Source organism: Narcine bancroftii, chromosome 3 (genome assembly GCF_036971445.1).
Source record: "Narcine bancroftii isolate sNarBan1 chromosome 3, sNarBan1.hap1, whole genome shotgun sequence".
Lineage (NCBI taxonomy): Eukaryota > Metazoa > Chordata > Chondrichthyes > Torpediniformes > Narcinidae > Narcine > Narcine bancroftii.
Window position 1 is genome coordinate 350,795,232 of NC_091471.1, and position 22,405 is coordinate 350,817,636.

The 22,405-nt window shown below is 37.1% G+C and overlaps 1 protein-coding gene across 1 annotated transcript in view; it reads right to left on the reverse strand.

The window, feature by feature from the left end:
- The window catches only part of bptf (bromodomain PHD finger transcription factor), a 163,588-nt gene that overhangs the window by 111,410 nt on the left and 29,773 nt on the right, over positions 1-22,405 (reverse strand). The window lies entirely within an intron of this gene.

Below are 22,405 nucleotides of genomic sequence, written 5' to 3' on the forward strand. Positions count from 1 at the left end.
GCCGACATCCAAGGGAGAGTTAGGAAAACGGAATATAAAGCTAGATTGTTATCGGATCGCTCACCCCTGTTATTGGCAATAGAGCTGGAGGACATCCCACCGAGAACGTATAGATGGAGATTAAACTCCATGCTACTTAAAAGTCAGGATTTTAGAGAATTAATTGAGCGACAAATTAAAATGTACTTTGAAATAAATACGGCATCAGTGAAAGATAAGTTTATACTATGGGATGCAATGAAAACCTTCATCAGAGGGCAGATAATAAGTTATGTAACTAAGATGAAGAAGGACTACAATCGGGAAATAGAACAGCTGGAAAGGGAAATAGCAAGTACAGAAAAAGAATTAGCAATAAGGGAAGATACAACAAAAAGAAGAGAATTGACGGACAAAAAAATAAAATATGAAACACTACAAACGTACAAGGTGGAGAAGAACATAATAAAGACAAAACAGAAGTCATGAGCTAGGAGAAAAAATGCACAAAATACTAGCTTGGCAGCTTAAGACAGAACAAACTAAAAGAACGGTATTGGCATCATGGAAAAAGGACAAACAAGTTACATATAACCCAACGGAGATCAATGAAAACTTCAAGGAATTCTACGAGCAACTATATCGAACTGAGAACAAAGGGAAAGTAGACAAAATAGATGAATTTCTAGCTAAAATTGAACTACTGAAATTGCAAGAAGAGGAGCAAAATAAATTAATAAAACCATTTGAAATAGAGGAAATACAGGGTATATTATAAAAACTACCGAACAATAAAACGCCGGGAGAGGATGGACTCCCAATAGAATTCTATAAAACATTTAAAGACTTATTAATTCCTCCTCTCCTGGAAGTAATGAAACAGATTGAAGAATCACAAAAGATGCCAGATTCATGCAAAACAGAAATAATTACAGTAATATCAAAGATGGGGGAAGATCCACTAACATCAGCATTGTATAGACCAATATCTCTACTTAACACAGATTATAAGATAATAGCTAAACTATTAGCAAACAGATTGGCTGACTGTGTACCAAAAATAGTAAAACTAGATCAAACTGGATTTATTAAGAAAAGACCAACAACGGACAATATCTGTAAATTCATTAACTTAATCCATGCAGTACAAGGAAACAAGACACCAACAGTGGCGGTTGCCTTAGACGCAGAGAAAGCCTTTGACAGGGTAGAATGGAATTATTTATTCAAAGTATTACAGAGGTTCAACCTACCAGAGAAATATATTAATTGGATTAAAGCATTATATAAGGGACCAGTGGCGAAGGTGACAGTAAATGGATATATATCAAACCAATTTAAATTAAGCAGATCAACTAGGCAGGGATGTCCACCATCTCCCTCACTGTTCGCATTACCTACAGAACCACTGGCAGAACTGATAAGAACAGAAAGTAAAATAAGAGGGATAAAAATAAAAGAGAAGGAATATAAAATCAGTCTATTTGCAGATGACATCAAAGTATACTTAACAGAACCAGAATTATCAATAAAAGAATTACATAAGAAATTGAAGGAATATGGAGAAGTATCGGGGTGCAAGATCAACGCAGATAAAAGTGAATCAATGCCAATGAATAATGCGGATTTCACAAAGTTTAAGAAAGAATCACCATTTAGATGGCAAACACAAGCAATTCAATACCTAGATATACAACTAGATAATAATCTAGACCATCTATACAAACTAAATTATCAGCCATTAATGAAGAAATTACAAGATGACTTAGAACGTTGGAAAGACTTACCATCAACACTGATAGGAAGGGTAAATTGTATTAAAATGAATATCTTCCCAAGGATACAATACCTATTTCAATCATTACCAATTCACCTAACAGAGAAATTCTTCAAGGAGCTAAATAAAATAAGGAAATTCTTATGGAAAGGGGGGAAACCGAGGATAGCGCTAAATAAATTAACAGAATGGTACAAACAAGGGGGCTTACAGCTACCAAACTTTAAGAATTATTATAGAGCAGCACCATTAAGATGCCTATCAGATTTTTATCAAACAAGGGAAAAACCAGATTGGACCAGATTAGAGCTAGATAAAATAGGGGAGAAGGTACCAGAACATATACTATATAAGTGGGATGAAAAGCTGGTGCAACATAGGAATTCACCAGTACTACACCACCTGCTCAACATTTGGAAGAAGATTCACGAAGAAAAGAAAAAAAACAAATTATCAACTACCAAAATTAAAATTGACACAATATCAACTAATCCCTTTCACAATAGATAACCTTTCCTTTAGAGAATGGGAGAGAAAAGGGATCAAAAGAATAGAAAATTGTTTTACAAACATGTACATCAAACTGCAAAAGAAAGAACGATGAAATAAGCTGTAAACCCAAACAAAAGTGGGAACAAGATCTAAATATAAAGATAAAGAATGAAACATGGGAAAAGCTATGCTCCGGAACTATGAGAAATACAATAAACACGAGGTTGCGCATAATATAATATAATTGGTTACACAGGCTATACACCACGCCCCAAAAGTTAAATAAATGGGACCCAACAGCATCAGATAGATGTTTTCGCTATAAGAAGGAAACGGGAACAGTACGTACAATTTGGGTATGTGAGAAAGTGGAAATGTTTTGGGATGATCTAAACCAGGTATTAAATAAAATCACAAAAAGCAACATACCAAAAAATCCAGAGATCTTTCTTCTAAGTAATATAAGAAGTAAAGAACTTGGACTCAATTTGGATGGAGCACAAAAAAGATTTATTATGATAGCCTTAGCTGTAGCAAAAAAATGTATTATGTCAATCTGGAAATTAGATAGCCTGAGAATACAGCAATGGTACATAGAAATGAATAAATGTATTCCATTGGAAAAAATAACATATAATTTAAGAAATAACATCACAGTATTCGAACAAATTTGGGAACCGTAAATGGAACACAAAAGAGAAGTCCTACCGCGGACATCCACTGCCTAAAATGACAGAAGGAGAAGAAGACGAAATGAACTGACCCAGTGTGTAAAAGTAGATGACACAAATTTCTTGTTTATTTTCATTGTGTGATGACATTGTTTAATGGGTTTAATGTATCATATATGTTGAACGTTGAGTGAGTGGGGAGGGGGGGAGAAGGAGGGAGGGAAGGGAGGGGGAAAAGGGGAGAAAATGACACTATATTCAAGAGGGAAATGTTTGTGTGTATTTTGGTCAGTATGGTTCATAGTGTGAAAAATAAAAAAAAATTTTGAAAAGAAGCATATACATTATCACCTTTTACCTTTCACAGTCATACTGTTTTTGGAAGACTTCTGAATCAACTTCCAGCTATACTCATGACAATGAATGTACAATACGAGTGCAACATTAAGCTAAAGGGAAAGTCCTGGCCAACTAAAGCTTAATGAAGACAAACTTCTGTCTGACAAGCAACAGAGTTCTTGATCAATCAGTTGACTTGACAATGTAACTATCATTTAATGACAATATTTTCTGAAAAAGACATTACGAGTGAAGTTGGGTTTGAGCACAAATCCTCATTTCAATATTCAATATATTGTCCTGTACATAAGAGACAGTGAAAAGTTTTTCTCTGCAAGGGCAAACAGTCGCCAAATTCGGCACTTTCATTGAAAAAAACAAGAAGCAAAAGAGCCCTGATGGAGACACTGAGTGACTCTAGACTTCGCCAACTCCTCCAATGTAGGCTCCCCTGTAACCAGCCTGCATGTGGTTCAGCAGTGAACTTGAGCTCAAGGTCTTGTATCCAACTCGTGGCTTTGAATCCCTGCAGCATTGGGAAGTATTAGGAAACTGTTGGCGCTCAGGGCCTATAGGGAGACCAGCTCCCTATCATACCTTAATGAATTCTGGCCCCAATTCCTGGTTCCCAGAAGCCAGTCACAATGGAATGAGGCCTTTGGCTGCCATGCGCGAGCTGGAGTCTGCCATAACAGATATTTAGCTGTTTATGCTCTATACAACAGCTTGGCATGTCCAACCAAAGCCTCCCTGACTGCAGCATCCTTCTTTGGTAATGTTTGGAAATATTCCTTTACTTATGCAGTCTACCTTTAACAATCCATCTACCAACAGTGAGAAGGGAGGCTGGCAAGGTTGAGCCAGTTCCTAGACCATCAACAGGATTTTTGTTTTGTTGGGAAAACCTTTTGAGAATTTTTTTTTCATCAAAATGACAACCTTGAAAAGAAAAAGTGTATATCATGGCTATTGTGATTTATGGTGTGAAAAAAAAAAAAAAAAAAATGACAACCTTGTTTTACATATTTCTCGATTATTATATCAATGACACTTGCCTTCACTGCATCACCACAGACCACCTCCAAAAAATGCTCAGACCACCAGTGGTACTCAGATCACAGATTGTGAACTACTGTTCTAGGACCATATCTTAAGACTTAAGGGAGGGTAGGTCAAGTTGAGAATAGGCTGGCTTTCTGTAATTGTAGAACATCCAGAAGTACAGCTAGAATTTTGCACTTTTCAATAACTGCTACTTTGAAACGAACACTCACTGAATCAAAGCACAAGAATATTAACAGCCTCTTTAATTAGAATAGCAGAGGTTGCAAACTTCAATCTTGGAGATTTTCCTCAGGATACTCCCAGTTAGTAATCTTAATTTTTCCAGCAACTCCAGCAGAGGCATAAATCTGTCAATTTATATGTCATGCTGTGATATGAAGTTGATGTGCAAAATATGCAGAATAGCTTTTGGAAATCCATTTACCACTGTTAGTTTCAACTTTACAGTATTTATTGTAAATTAAATATATTAAAGCATTGTGAGCATTGTTTACAAATGGTTAAACCTCAATGATCAAGAGTATTTTAGTGTCTGTAATGATCTATATCAGAGGCCTATGCTTATATAGAAGTTCTTGGCTTTTGCGCTGGTTGCTAGATTTGTCTGTATTAATTTAAGTCTAAAATTCCAGCAGATGCATAAATATGTATGCCATCATTACTACGGTTGTCCACATAACTCAAGTAATTCACAAAGGTTCCAAAGTACACATGAATGCAAAAAGCCAAACCAAATGTCAACAGACACAAGCAAAGGAGCACACTTAGTGCCACTCAATAGAATCCTAAACTGCAAGAGTACAACAGCCGCAGATATTTTGTATAAAATGGTTTCAATGTATTTGAACTTAACTACCTTCCTGTAACAAAGGGGATTAAATGTAATCAACAAATTGTCTGTGACATTGCAACATCCCACTCTTCTTTTATGACCCAGGTTTCATCTTCTACTTATTGGATTAAATTTCTTATATATGATTTAGTATAACTCCAATTATCCGAAATGGGCAGGCCCGGGCCAATGTTGGACAAACATTTCTTTAGATGTGGCTGGGAGAGAGTGGCACACAGTTTGAGAGGGAGAACTGGAGAGAAAAATCAATAGGGAAAAGTTAAGAAGAAACAGAAAGCAAGGGGGGAGGGAGTTGCATGAAACAAGGACAGTTGATGTTCTTATTTAATGTCAAGCAAATTTTTTCCCCCCAACCTGTGAGATCAGTTCAGCTCTGAAAAAAAATTTGGTTAAATGAGGATTTCAGAGAATCTAATTTTGGATAATTGGAGTTGTACTGTGTATCAAAGAGATCTTTAACTTAAAAGCAGAATTTTGTCAAATATTCTCTGAATGCCCTTCTACCATACAAAATTTTTCAGATAATCTGTTCAACCTTTGCCAACCTTTACCTGTAAAGTAGTTCAGACAAGAACAAGATGAAGAAATTTTAAAAAACTCCGTTGGTCTTGATGAAGGACTCCAGTCCGAAATACTGATCATTCTTTTTCTCCCATTGATGCTGTTTGGCCCACTGAATTCCTCCAGCAGATTGCTCATGTGGTTCAAATTCTAGCATCTGCAGTCTCTCATATGTCCCCAAGTACAAGTCAAAAGGTTCAAAAATCCTGATAAAATGGACACTCCACATTTACCATTTAAACTGCAAGTTCATAGCGGCTTTGAGGAATTCTGAGACACCTGAAATCTTTGAATCTTCCAGCATCATTCTCAATTATAACAAACACTTGTACTGCAAAGAAACTTTTTTTCCATACAAATTGAGAAGTTTTCCAATGACAATTATTGCACTAAAAATCGCATTAAACCAATGACACCCACAGATCACCTTTCAACTTTGCAACTTAAATATTAAAATTAAATTTAGACATGCCACATGGTAACAGACCCTTTCAGCCTACAAGCCCGTGCCACCCCATTAAACCCAATTAACTAACAACCCTGGAACATTTTAAGGGGAAGGGAGAAACCAGAGCGCCTGGAGGAAAACCACACAGACACAGGGAGAATGTACAACTCCTTGCAGATGGTGCCAGATTTGAACATTGATCACTGGTGCTGTACAGCATTGTGCTAACCACTACACTAACCGCACCACCCTGACTTGCTTGGTAAAATGAATGAAAGTTGTCTAAATTGAATTGTTATTTGCCCATTTCTCCCCTTAACCAGCCACCAACGTACATTCAATGCTCCACTAAAATGATTGTTCAAAATTACAAGATTCAATTCATGCCAATCGAAAAAAACTACCCAGTGGAATCTCCTCCCAGCATAAAAACAGAAAATATTAAAATTATACAGTATGCCGCACCCCACATCTATGAAGAGAGAAACAGTTATCATTTAAGGTCAATCACCTTTCATAAGAACTGGCCAGTATATTCCAAGTCTTGGTCCATATCATTATTTTTGATTTCATTGTAGTTTATACATCGAAGAAACAGACAATTAATATTCGTGCTTGTTATGACTCTGTTCATCCAAGTACAGTAGAAAATTTGCTCAATCAGCAAAAAAAATTGCAGAAAATAAATAGGTAAAAAAAAAACCCAGAAGTTTAAAATAGGCACATCTCGCCAATCACACAACATGCAATCTCAAGAAAATTGGAAAAAAAAAATCACTTATCTGGCATCTACCAATGCCGTATAGGTGCTGGATACCAAGGGTTTTACTGTATTTTATTCAAGAACAGATAAGGTGTGCAAAGAAACTGCAAAAGGCAGTTACTAAGCTAGAATAGATACCCAATGCTGACTTTTGCATCTTCCTCTCAGCTCACAAGGATCAAAGTTCAAAGTTTAGATTTATTGTCAGAGCACTTGCATGACATCATGCAGTTTCTTTTTTCCTGTGGGCCAAGCAGAATTTCTACTTGACAGTAAAGCAATAAAAATACACTCAAAAGATATGTAATCAAAAGAGAAATGTAAACAAACTGTTCAATACCAAAAATATTCAATAATGAATAATTTGCAAAGCAAGAGTCCTTAAATGAGTCTCTAGCCTCTTTCACACTTACAAGTGATCCCAAGAATTAATGGCCAATCTGCCTTTAAAGTATCTAGTGTGAAAGCAAAATTAGCTCAACACAGGTGTCAAGATGACATTATCTCATGCCAGGGATTGATGGCCTCGACCTCTAGTACAATCCCTGCCATCTGCAGAAGTCAGCATTGCAATCAGGCAAGTATGAAAAGGATAATTGCATTGTGGGATTGAAATGACCTAAGTTTTTGCGTGACTGCAGGAATGCGAAGATTAAAAAGGTATATAATTTGACGTGGGAAAGTCGCAGTGGGAGAGAGAGGAAATAAATAGCAATAGCAATAGCAGACAATTTTTAAACAGCGTGGGAAAATTAGTTGCACGATAACACACAATTTATAAAGACTGTGGGAAAAAGCAATGGTGGACCTGACTTCCCAGAATGCCATGTGGCAGAGAAACCCCTCCATGTATGCAGCCATGCATACAACCCTTTCTCTGCTGCACGAAATTCTGGGAGGGCAGAATTCCATGCGCCATCACTAACCCTAACCCCCACAGTATTTATAAATTGTACGCGATAGAGCTACCAACTTTTCCATGCTGTACAAATTGTAAGCCATAGTGCTACCATCTTTACCATCCTGTATAAATTGTGTGCTATAACGCTACCAACTTTCCCACCCTGTTTAAAAATTGTCCACTGTTGCTATTTATTGCTAGCATTTTCCCTAAGTTCCTCATAAAGGTTTATATAGGTTGGCCCAACAACAGGAGCTGAAGGGCTCATACTGTGGAGTATATAAAGCTTAATTCTGTTATAATTAGGCATGATTAATTTTGTTCAAAGAACATAATACATTGATCAGGAGTTAGGGCAGGTCATTGCAATCATGACATCACCGGTAGAAGGTAGAACAGTCCTAACCCCAGGGATGGCTCCTTGCAAGTGTGAAAGCATTCAGTGTCCCAGTTAGGAGTGGTCGTGTGTAAAGCCAAACCCCCATTCCTATCTCAGGCCAAATGAGTGGGACGCAAATGTGAAAGGGGCTTCTGACTGAGCTTGTAGTTCAGGAGTCTGATAGTGGAGAGGTAGCAACCATTCCTGAACTTGAAGGTATAAGTTTTGTGGTACCTACACCTCTTTCCTGGTGGCAACATTAAGAACACAGCACATCCTGGGCAAACTCTCCAACAGCAATAGTCCACGTAGATTTTCTTGGTGGTGACGAGTTTTGCCTGTGATGTGCTGAGCTGCGTCTACTACCTTTTTGCAGGGCTTTCCCCTTAGAGATATTGGTGCCTTCAGAGCAAACCGTGATACAACTGGTCAGCACACTTTCCATTATACATCTGTAGAAGTTTTCCCAAGGTTTTCGATTGCATACCAAATCTCCACAAACTCTTCAATGACATGTGTGTTTGGGTCCAGGAAAGGTCTTCCAAAATAGCGATTCACAGATATTTAAATTTGCTCACCCCCTGCACCTCTGATTTTTCCAATGATCACTGGATCATACATCTCTGGTTTTCTCCTCCTGAAGTCTACAATCAGTTCCTTGGCTTTTGTGACATTGGGTGTGAGGTTGTTGTTAGTACACAATTCATCCAAGTTTTCAATCTCTCTCCTGTTTGTTGATTCATTGCCCCCTTTTATACAACTCACTATCTAGAAATATGCTGATACCACAGTAATGTTATTGTTGTACTGAGCCACACAGTCAAAGATGTAAAGTGAGTAGAGCAGGGGGCCAAGAACACACCCCTGTGGTGCTCCAGTACTAATGGAGATTGTAGAGGAGATGTTCTTATCAATCTTCATTGATTGTGGTCTTGAGGTAAGGAAATCCAGGATCCAATTACACAGTGGGGAATTGATGCCCAGGACTTGGAGCTTGATTAGTTTTGAGAGAACGATTCCATATATAGTCAATAAAATATAGTCAAAAATATAGTCAATAAAGAGTATCCTAATGTATGTATCTTTGCTGTCCATGTTCCAGGGCTTTGTGCAGCCAGTGAGATGGCATCTATTGTACACCCGTTGCTGTGGTAGGCAAATTAGAACGAATATATGTCACTGCTCAAACAGAAGCTGATATGCTTCAACACCAGCCTCTCAAAACACTTCATTCATGTAGATGTGAGTGCCACTTACATTGTCATTTAAGCAGGTTATCCCATTTTCCTTTTTTGGCACCAGTATGATTGAGGCTCATTTGAAACAGGTAAGATTTTGAAGACATCTGTGAATACATTGGCAAGTTTGTCAGCACAGGTTTTCAGCTTTCAGCCAGTATTCTGTCCAGACCAGATGCTTTCTTTGGATTTACTCTCCTGAGGCAGGCCACACCTCATGCTCAGATACATGACAGTAGAGGATCATCGGAGGACATGGGTGTGTGTAGTTGTTCTCCTTGTTCTGGCATACAAGGCATTGAGTTCTTCTGGGAGTTCATCTTTGCTGACTCCTATTGCACCAATTTGGCTTTGTAGCCGGTTATGTCATTAAGGCCCTTTCACAGCTGTTGGGTATCCTTTGTCGGTTCCATTCTTGTTCATAATCTCCAATTTGCCTGGGAGATGGCTTTTCACAGTTTGGACCTGCTCCTTTTGTAGAGTTCTGGATCTCTGGACTTTATTGCCTTGTGATCTGGCTCTCAGCAGGAACTGGATTTCTTTGTTCATCCAGGGCTTCTGCTTAGGGAAAACCCTGAATGAGTTGGTGAGGACACACTCAATTGTAAGGTCTCCATGAGGGCTTTTTCCAAGACACAATATCAAAAAAACTGAAGTCCCAAAAATTAGAAAAAAAGTGACAAAACCATGCATCAATTTCACTGTCACAAACTCTCCATCTTAAAATAACCAAGATTACAGGCAAACTTCTAACCAACTGCCAGCAGTGTAACAATGATCATATTTGGAGAAAAATTACATCAAAGGAGAGAAGTTTGAGGAGTCTGCAGAGGGGTTGGGAAAATGGGCAAACAAGTGGTAGATGGAATACAGCACAGGGAAGAGCGTGGTCATGCATTTGTTAGAAGAAATAAAGGCATTGACTATCTTCAAAATGGAGATCTAAAGGGAATTGGGAGTCCAAGTATAGGATTCCCTGGAGGTTAATTTGCAGGTTGAGTCAGTAGTAAGGAAGGAAAATGCAATGTTAGCATTAATTTCAAGGGGGCTAGAATACAATAGCAAAGATTTAATGCTGAGGCATTTGAAATGCTTTGCAAGGTGTTAGTCAGATCACATTTGGGGTATTTGAGCGGTTTTGGGCCCCATATCTAAGGAAGGATGTGTTGGCATTGGAGAGGGTCCAGAGAAGGTTTACAAGAATAATCCAGGGGATGAGAGTATTAATTTATGAGGAACGTTTGTTAGAAGGATGAGGGATAATCTTGAAAGATGTGGAGATGTTTCCAGTTGTAGAACAGTCTAGGACAAGAGGGGACAGCTTTAGAATAAAAAGGATGTCCCTTTCAAACAGAGATGAGGAGAAACAGACACTGACGAATCTGTGTAATCTGTTGCCATAGTTGATGATGGAGGCCGGCCAAGTAATTGGGTAGATTTAAAGCAGAAGTTGATAGGTTGTTGATGGGGAGAAGTCAGGGAAATGGGGTTGAAAGAAATACATCAGCCATGATTCAAATGGTGGGCAGACTCGATGGGCCAAATGGCCTAATCCTGCTTCAATCTCTTATGCTTTTAAGACAATAGAAATAGCTTTTGAAGATTTTTTGAAACGTAGTTTTAATTATTCTCTAATGAGAAAAGCTGAAAAATTTCAACTCAAAATTCTTTTAGATTTAAAAATCAATAGCAATGTTTAATTATGACAAAAAAGTTTGACTAAGGTACAAAATATTAGACTAGTATTTTTAAACATCATCAATGACTGCACTTATTAGATGTATTAAATCAAGGCCATTTTGCCTATTTAAATTGAATTAATAGTCAAAAGCCTAGTCCACACAATCTGTTGCTGTAATTTAACCTTTTAAGCCACATTTTTGGAAATCTATATTGCAAGTTTCCCTGACCAACACTATAATTTCCTGAGGGCAGTGATAAAAAAATGAATGATGTTCCATGGTATATTATGAGATTAATTAATAACAAACTTTTTTTTTAAATGCATGTTACATTTTAATGGGTTATTACATGACAATAAAAGGAACCTTGGCAATGAGTTGATGTGAAAAACAGCATCTTTTTTTTAAATTTTTTATTTTTCACACCATAAATCACATTAGCCATGATGTACACTTTTTCTTTAACAAACTTATTTTTTCCATGAGATTTAAAAGGACAGAGCAAATTCGTTGGCATCTTATCCCTTAGCTCACACTATCACCCTTCAAGTCAGTGCTCCATAGATTATGCTCGAGCAATGAAGCAGATTTAAATGGCGTTTACTAAAAGGTATGCTTTGTCAGATTTTATAATTTTTCTTATGCTCCCTTTGTTGCGAATCCACTGCTGTTTGCTGGCATTGATTTTCAATGGGTGTTTCTTGTGCTCGGAGTACAATATGCTGAAAGAAATTTCAAAGTTAATGGAGACAGATTTTTGTTTTGAAAAAAATATGGTGATGCATATTTAAAAAGTTGTTAATTTTCATTTTTATTTTACTCAGGTTCTGCTCTCTTGCTCACAAATCTCCACAGTTGAAACCAACTCATTGGAAATACATATAACCGGTTACAGCGTGGAAACAGGCCATGTCAGCCCTTCGAGTCCGCACCGGTTCACTTGAACAACTCCACTAGCTCAACCCTCCCACTCTCCGCCCATAACTCTCCAACCCCCTCCATGTACACAAACAACCTTCTCTTAAATGGTAGAAGGGACCCTGCCACAACTATCTTTTTTGGAAGATCATTCCATTCTGCCACCACTTGCTGAGTGAAAAAGCATCCTCTATATTTCTCCTCAAGTTTTTCCCCCTTACCCTTAACTCATGCCCTCTTGTTCCAACCTCCACTGCCCTCAGGAGAAAGAGTCTATTTATATCTAGTCTATTGTGACAGAGTATTTAGAGGGGGTTTGGGAGGAATTGTTAGAGCAGCTTGCACACACATTTTAAAACACAATATTTGCAGGACCTTTGCAGAATGTTTTTTGCAAGAGGCAACAAAGTATTGAGAACTTTTTTTTGCAAAATTATGCTGAAAGGTCAATTTACAAAGTTCAATTTATTTAACTGCTTGAAACAACTCCTAGATTCAACATCAAGTACTGTACACTCAACAATTTACTTTCTGCTGTATCTGAAAACTGAGTTTAAGTGCAACCAGTGATGGCATACAAATTTGATGAATCATGGTACATCACTGTGGCCTGAACAAGGTTGATGCATCCTAGTTGGTACTTGGCATCTCTTGCTGGCATGGTCCTGCAGGGTTAGTTTGCTCTTATGTCTCCTTGTATCTTCATGTTTCATTTCACAACCGGTAATTCCTTTATTTACTCCTGTAAAAAAATGCTGTTGTTGTATCTCAGTTTGCTCTCAATGTACAAGTGGTGCAGGAAACAGGCATCTGCCAGTTTAAATTACATGAAACACAAGCCATTACAGTGTATGAACAATTACTTTCTGATTGGCATGGACATGAGGTTTTTTTCTCTCTGTCATACAGGGACAAAGATTCTTGCTATCAACGAAGTAAAAGCTACAACTCTTCTTTGAGTTAAATTCAAGGAAATATTTTCTTGTTGATAATAAAAAAACAAACCAATACAGGGATAAGAATCTATCTTGATCCTAAGAATCTCTGAAACAGTCTGAAAAAAATAGTCCCAAAAATCTTTCAATTTTGGACACTCCCAAAACACATGAACCCATTGATGCACATGAATTCTACATCTGTCACATATTGGATCCTCATCAGAATAAAAACAGGATAATTTAACCTTAGACCAGTGTACTCTATATACAACTTTGAATTGCAAAAGACAATGTCATGCACAAAATGAAGTATTGTTAATCAAGAGTAGTAATCCGATCTTCATCTGAAATAGAGATATGCAAATCTCTTTCCCATTCCCTCCCAATTGCATTTCCTAAACCCATTTTTAGATCCATCAGATTTTCATAAATGGCAGGGCAGTTCTCAAGCCACCATGATGAAATTTTATATCAAAAGTAGATCCAGAACATTGGTTTTGGGAACTCGGGGAAAATTAGAAATTTAAGAATAGGCAAAGTGCTTAATTTGTAAATATCTAAAAAAAATGCCTATTAGGAAGATGAAATTTAACTGTTAACTGTTCAAATTATGCAAAGTTGCCTCGGATAAATAAATCCCTAAGACTCTTGACACCCAATCTGACCCATTCTCTAAAACCAGCATCTAGTATAGAAGGCTTAAATGATAATATGGCTGGATATGGAAATATTGACCAAAAAATCTTCTAAATTGTTCCATATCCATAATATGTCTCATAATTGGATTATCCTAGCTCTCTTATACCTTCACTAATGAAGCAATTAAATATACCTGAGTAATCACTAACATCTGTGAAACCAAATGCACCAAACATTATGGTGCCCTGAAATTGGGGAACTATGAATTAAAAGTGCTGTAATTTGTCAAACCAAAATGTATACAAATAACCTTGAATAAAATCTGGAATGTATACTTTAATTACATGTGAATTGTTTATTACAAATTTAAAACTGTGGAGCACAAGAGCAAATAAAGGAAAAAAAGTGTATTTCACCCAACATTATGGAGGGCACTCATGTAGAACAGCCACAATATCACCCCATGTAATATTTCACACTTATTTTAAATCTTTTTGAAATCTTAAAATAATGGGATCACTGGGAATCTCAGTTAAGTTTGAAAAAGATAAAGCAAATAAGACATTTTACACAATTTAGATGCATAAACTTTTATTTAATTTTTGTTCCTATGAACATATTTCTGCCTAATTATACTTTAATTTCCCCTTTCAAACATCCGTTTCCTAGAAAATTCTGGAGATCGACATTAGCACATCAGAAATAGAAGCAGGAATGGACAATTCTGTCCCTCAAGCCTATCCCTACAGTCCTATCACATCTGGTCATGAATGGTGATGGACAATTATGCAGCAAATGAGAAGAGGTTTCAAGGATACCTCTATCCTAAATGATGGCAGGATTAAGTACGTGACAACCAGGGGTAAAGGTGAAGCATTCATAGTCATGCTCGGCCAGATGTGACCAACAGATAATTCATCTCGACTCTCTACCGACATTCTCATCATCAATTTACTTCACATTATAGGAAACAACAAAGGGCATGGGCCAGTCAACATCATAGCTGTTTTACTAAAGTGCAAGAATCTTTCTATTTACAGGAATTATTCAGCCACCCAAGAACCATCTGTTTCACTTTTCAAGCAAAACCTAAACTTGCCAACAAAGATTTTGAACAACTGCTAAAGTATTTCCAATTTAATTGAAATGGATAAAGTATTCTTCTCCTTAATAAACTGTTCTCCCTCCACTGGAATGGCAAAGAACCTTTCAGCTCAAATCATGAGTATGTAATTACAAGAAACACACCCAACTATTCCATTGCTTGGAAGAGAAATCATGTTTTATCTTTTTTTAATTTAAATTTAGATATCCAGCAAGGTAACAGGCCATTTCGGCCCACGAGTCCATGCTGCCCAATTTACACCTCCCAGTACGTTTAGAATGGTGGAAGGAAACCAGAGCCCCCAGGGAAAACCCATACAGATACAGGGAAAAATTAAACTCCTTACAGACAGTGCAGGATTTGAACCCCAGCCCAATCACTGGCACTGTAAAGGCACTGCACTAACCACAACGCCTACCGTGCTGCCCCAATTTTAATTAAACAAAAGTGCATTGATCAATAATAAGGCACACCTGACTCAAGTTTTTTTTTAAAATGTGGTTGATTATGGAGCAAATCAATATCTCAGAAATGGCCTGAACCCACTTCAGTTTGCCTATCATCGCAACAGATCACTGGCTGATGGATCACACCTAGAACACAGACTATTGTTCATCGCATACACCTCGGCATACAAAACAACCATATCATCAAAACAAATGACCAAGGTAAGAGTGGTATGGTTAGCGCAACGCCTTTACAGCATCAGCGATTAGGACCAGGGTTCAAATTCTGCTCTGTCTGTAAGGAACTTGTATGTTCTCCTTGCATTTGTGAGGGTTTTCTCTGGGGATTCCAGTTTCCTCCCATAGTTCAAAATGTTCCAGGAGTATAGATAAAATGGGGTGTAAATTGGGCAGCACGGACTTGTGGGTTGAAATGGCATTTCTGAATTTTTAAAAAAATTTTAAATTTAAATGATCCTGGACTCTGTCTCACCTTCGGCAACTGAATCTTTTACTTCCTCACCTTTAGACCCCAATCTGCACATATCAGTAACATCACCTCTGCACGGAGCATCAGCATGGGCACCACAAAGTTGTGTGCTTAGTCACCTAGCCTATGCTCTGTACACTCATGACTGTATAGCTAAAGTTTGGCTCCAACTCAATCAACAAATTCACGGATGACATCACTGTTGTTGGCCAAATAACCAGAAAGGATGAGTCAGAAGAAAGAATGGAGATTGATGACCTGATTGGGTGGTATCAGAACATTAAACATTTCCATTCTGATGTTGATTGGCTTGCTCAATATTTCAATATTGGCTTGCTCAATATCTGATGAAAGGTGTCCAGATGAAAGACAAGGTGTTCCTCAAGCTTGCAATTAACCACAGACTGAGGGATCACAGTTGAGTGGGATGAGGAATTACAAATCACTCCTGCAGACAGAGCAAATATATTCTGCAGAGTTAACACCCAACCCAGTGGCGTCTATAAGGAGTTTGTACATTCTCCCTGTTACCTGCATGGGTTTCCTCCCACTCTTCAAAACCTTGTAGGATAATTGGTGTATCTGGGCGGCATGGGCTGGAAGGGGCTGTTACCATGCTGTAACCAATTTTTTTTTTTTTTTAAATTGTATTTGGTTTATCCAATGTAGAAAAGGCCATACGAGAAAAATGAATCCAACACACCAGACTGAAAGAAGTGCAAATGAATTGCTTCCTTACCTAGGAAGACTAAGATCCCATGAGAAATGTCGTCGGCAGGGATGTATGAGTGGTTCAGATAGTTCTAAAAGGGAGTCACGGTAGGGGAATTCCAGCCCTTTCCAGAAAAGAAGAAATAAAGTGAAGAAAATACAAAGTTCAAGATATACAAAACATAACAAATAAAAGATAAAGTTGTTGAGAAAAGAAAGAAAATGGCACCCAAGAAGGAAAAAGTAAAAACAACAGGAAAAAAAAAGACACCAGAAGAGAAAGGAGAAGGCCTTACCTGCATGAAGAAACAGGGAACTCTTGTGGAGAAGAAAGTCTGTTCTCCAAGGTTGGTGATGACCCCGGAGAGTCGCAACCTCCCGAATACTGAACTGCAAAAATGGCTCTCAGAGCCAAACAAAAGTGCATAATGTGCACACTAAGGAGAAGGAGAACGCTGACAGGAGGGGGGCTCCGCCGAGGAGCGGGCAAACACAACATGACCAGCTGAGGGATGCCCGACACCAGGGCTCTCAGCTGAAAGAGGAAAGGGACAGGAAAGGGAGTGAAAGGAAAGAAAAGCAGCAGCAGGAGGCCCAACAGATAAGTAGCCCAGAAGAAGAGGACCAACGGCAAGAAGCCAAGGAAGAAGCCCAGAAAAGTGAGACAAGCAACTCATCAGGAAAGTCAGAAGAGACACAGATACAAGGAAGAGAGAAGACACAAACACAGGTGCAGACACAGAAGAAGAAGACGACCAAGATCTGCACAGAGAAATATAAGGTAAAACAGATGGAAAGAATATAGATAAAGTTCTTTTTCAAGAACAAATGAGAGCATTAAAAGAATGGTTGACATTAGAATTTAGTGAAATGTAAAGAAAAATGAAAAGTACCGAAGAAAAAGTGAATCCAAGGGAGAAGGAATACTCACTATTCGAGTAGGCATAAAACATACTCAAGGATTGATATGTTTTTGTTGTCGGGCCATATTCAAGGGAGAGTTAGGAAAACTGAATATAAAGCTAGATTGCTATCTGATCATTCACCCCTGTTATTACCAATAGAACTGGAGAACATCCCACCAAGAACAGAAAGATGGAGGTTAAACTCCATGCTACTTAAAAGGCAGGAATTTAGAGAGTTTATTGAACCCCAAATTAAAACATACTTTGAAATAAAAACGGAATCAGTGAAAAACAAATTTATATTATGGGATGCAATGAAAGCTTTCATTAGAGGGCAGATAATAAGTTATGTAACTAAGATGAAAAAGGACTACAATCGGGAAATGGAACAGTTGGAAAGGGAAATAGTAAGTACAGAAAAGGAACTACCAACGAGGGATGATATAACAAAAAGAGAAATGGCGGAATAAAAATAAAATGCGAAACATTACAAACGTACAAGGTGGAGAAGAACATAATGAAAATAAAGCAAAAATATTATGAACTCAGAGAAAAAAAACACACAAAATATTAGCATGGCAACTTAAAACAGAACAAGCTAAAAGAACTGTATTGGCATCAAGGAAAAAGGACAAACAAATTACATATAATTCAATGGAGATTAACGAGAACTTAAAGGAATTTTATGAACAATTATACCAAACTGAGAAAGAGGGGAAAGATAATAAGATAGAATTTTTTGATAAAATTGAACTGCCAAAATTGCAAGAAGAGGAGTAAAACAAATAAAATAATTTGAAATAGAGAAAATACAGGATATATTAAAGAAACTACCGAACAATAAAACGCCGGGAGAGGACTGACTCCCAATAGAATTCTATAAAACATTTAAAGGCTTATTAATTCCTCTTCTCCTGAAAGTAATGAACCAGATTGAAGAAACACAAAACATGCCAGATTCATGCAAAACAACAATAATTATAGTAATACCAAAGACGGGGAAAGATCCACCAACACCAGCATCATATAGACCAACATCTCTACTCAACACATTATAATAGCTAAACTATTAGCAAACAGATTGGCCGACTGTGTACCAAAAATAGTAAAACTAGATCAAACTGGATTTATTAAGAAAAGACCAACAACGGACAATATCTAAGTTCATTAACTTAATCCATGCAGTATAAGGAAACAAGACGCCAACAGTGGCGGTTGCCTTAGACGCAGAAAAAGCCTTTGACAGAGTAGAATAGAATTATTTATTCAAAGTACTACAGAGGTTCAACCTACCAGAGAAATATATTAATTGGATTAAAGCATTATAAAAGGGATCATCGGCGAAGGTGATCAAATCAATTTAAATTAAGCAGATCAACTAGGAAGGGATGTCCACTATCTCCCTTACTGGTCGCGTTAGCTATAGAGCCCATTGGCAGAACTGATAAGAACAGAAAATAAAATAAGAGGGATAAAAATAAAAGAGAAGGAATACAAAATCAGTCTATTTGCAGATGACGTCATAGTATACTTAACAGAACCAGAATTATCAATAAAAGAATTACATATGAAATTGAGGGAATATGGAGAAGTATCGGGGTACAAGATCAACGCATATAAAAGTGAAGCGATGCCAATGAATAATGTGGATTTCACAAAGTTTAAGAAAGAATCACCATTTAAATGGCAAACACAAGCAATCCGATACCTAGGTATTCAACGAGATAATAATCTAGGCCACCTATACAAATTAAATTATCAGCCATTAATGAAGAAATTACAAGATGACTTGGAACAATGGAAAAATTTACCACTAACACTGATAAGAAGGGTAAATTGCATTAAAATGAATATCTTCCCAAGGATACAATACCTATTTCAATCGTTACCAAGTCACCTAACAGAGAAATTCTTCAAGGAACTAAAGAAAATAATAAGGAAATTCTTATGGAAAGGGGGGGAAACCGAGGATAGCACTAGATAAATTAAGAGAATGGTACAAAAAAAGGGGCTTACAGCTACCAAACTTTAAGAATTATTATAGAGTAGCACAATTAAGATACCTATCAGATTTTTATCAAACAAGGGAAAACCCAGATTGGACCAGATTAGAGCTAGATAAAATAGGGGAGAAAGTACCTGAACATATACTATACAAGTGGGATGAAAAGCTGGTGCAACAGGGGAATTCACCAGTACTGTACCATCTGCTCAACATTTGGAAGAAGATTCACGTAGAAAGGAAAGCAACAAATGATCAATTACCAAAATTAATATTGACGCAAAATCAACTAATCCCTTTTACAATGGATTCCTTTTCTCTCCCATTCTCTAAAGGAAAGGTTATCAAAAGAATAGAAAATTGTTTTTTGGGAAATAAATTATTATCTTTTGAACAAATGAAGGACAAATATGGTATAACTCAAGAGACAATGTTTGCATACCACCAACTGAAAAATTACTTGAAGGATAAATTGGGAAGCAGGCTGAGGTTACCTGAAGGAAGCAGTTTTGAATATGTGATTACAGACACAATGATAATTAAAAGATTTATAACAAACATATCAAATTGCAAGAGAAAGAGAACGATGAAATAAGATGAAAACCCAAACAAAAGTGGGAACAATCTAAAAATAAAGATAAAGAATGAAACATGGGAAAAGCTATGCTCCTGAACTATGAGAAATACAATAAACATGAGGTTACGCATGATACAATATAATTGGTTACACAGGCTATACACCACGCCCCAAAAGTTAAATAAATGGGACCCAACAGCATCAGATAGATGTTTTCGCTGTAAAAAGGAAACGGGAACAGTACGTGCAATTTGGGCATGTGAGAAAGTGAAAAAGTTTTGGGAAGATCTAAATCAGGTATTAAATAAAATCACAAAAAACAACATACCAAAAAATTCAGAGATCTTTCTTCTAAGTAATACAAGAAGTAAGGAATTAGGCCTCAAACTGGATGAAGTGCAAAAATGATTTATTATGATAGCCTTAGCTGTAGCAAAAAATGTATAATGTCAACTTGGAAATCGGAAGAGAGCTTGAGAGTACAGCAATGGTACATGGAAATGAATAAATGTATTCCATTGGAAAAAATAATGTACAATTTAAAAAATAAAGTCACAATATTTGAACAAATTTGGAAACCATACATGGAACATAACAGAGAGGGCTTGCCTTGGTCCTCCACCCCCTAAAATGATAAGACAAAATGACTTGATCCAGTGTGTAAAAGTAGATGACACATTTTTCTTGTTTATTTTTCATTGTGTGATGACATTGTTTAATGGTTTTATTGTATTGTATATGTTGAATGTTTATTGGTTTTGGGGGGGGGGGTGGGAAGGGGGGGTAGGGAAGGTAGTGGGGGAGAGAAAATGCCACTGTGTTTATTTAAGAGGGAAATGTTTGTATGTATTTTGGTTGATATGGTTAACAGTGTGAAAAATAAAAAATTACTAAAAAAAGATAGTTTCAAAGGGAACAATTAAATGCTGAAAAAGGAAGATGTGTGAGATATGGAATCTTGTGGGAGCTGGCAGAAATTAGGAAGGATAACCTTCTGAATGCAGAAGCTGGGGAGGTGGAAGGTGAAGGGAAACTTGCTCTATCCAGGAGAAGAGAGAGTGAGAACAGAGATATGGGAAATATATTTGATGTGGTCAAGGACTCTGACCACTATGACATAGTGGGGAAGCAATGGTCAACATATAAGGAAAACACTTCAGAGGCATCTGTGTGGAATGTCTCAGAATTGGAAGCAAATACAATTGAGCCCCTGGAACTGAGAGAATGAAATGGAATCCTGATAAGAATTAAAGTGGGAGGAAATACCCACAGCTATCTTGATTAGTGTTTTTTCTCTTCCTTTTTCCTTTCATTTATATGTTTTGACTTTCTGAGCATGCCTCCATAGGCTGGATTATACAATATCACCTGGATACAACATCAACAACACAGGAATTGGGGATCAACTGTTCATTCAATATCAGCATTATTTCATCTCATCAAAGAAATTTCCTTCATTGCACCCACTGCCCTCCCCACTTCCTCAGCTAGCGAGGCTGTTCTGCTGAAGGGTTTTTGATCTGAAACATTAACTGCTTCTCTTTCCCAGATGCTGCCTCAAATGTTCTCTTCTGAAAACAAATGCTAGGACGCAATAGAACACATTTCCTCATGTTCATTTTCAAAGGCTAAAACAAAAAGTCATCAAGACTCCAAAGATTGTAAGAATTTAATTGTATCTTAGGAGTGAGTAATTAAACAAAGAGAAATCAAAGGACAACATAGAGAAAAACAAGTTCCAAGAATAACTCTAATCCTTAACCAGATACTTCAGTACTCATAAATAAGAGAGAAATTACAAAATAATAAGACAATAAAGACAAGACAAAGCCAAAAAAATTCGGCAATAAAAAGTATACTTTGATACATCAAGTACATGCTCTTCTTGCTTTCTAATTTTAGATAGACCGTACTTTATACTGAATCCTATAGTTCACACAAAGTTATTTTGGATAACAATGATTGAAAACATGATGGTCAAGACAGCACAACAACTTTCTGCACTTCAGCTGTCCTAAAGGTGCTTGATTCATTGGAATATTAGTTCAATGCCACAAATACATTGCATCAGACTGGCACCTTGAAAATGCAGCTCAGAAGCATATTGGAATTTACAAACTTGAGTCAACAAGGTTACTGGAATGGATGGATCCAACATGAGAGCATCTTGATTTCATCCTCAGAAACTAAACAACACCTTTCATGTTACATGAACTTTATTTAAAACTTTCAGGAGGTTTGACATAACTTTTGAATTTAATTGGCCAATTTTATTTGGGAATGCATATTGAAAGAATTCCATTTTTGTACTCTTCCTGCTAGCACAAAGGCTTGCCAAAATTACTACAATGTAACCTTTTAAGTTGAAAGAAATGGATTTCTGTTTCCAGAAAATTAAACTCACTGTATTAACATATTCTTGGAAGAAACATCTTCAAATAATTAACACATCAAGCTGGGTGATTTCTTTCCAGCACCCAATTTGCTATTTTTCATCATTTAAAAATCACAGCTTCCTACTGATCA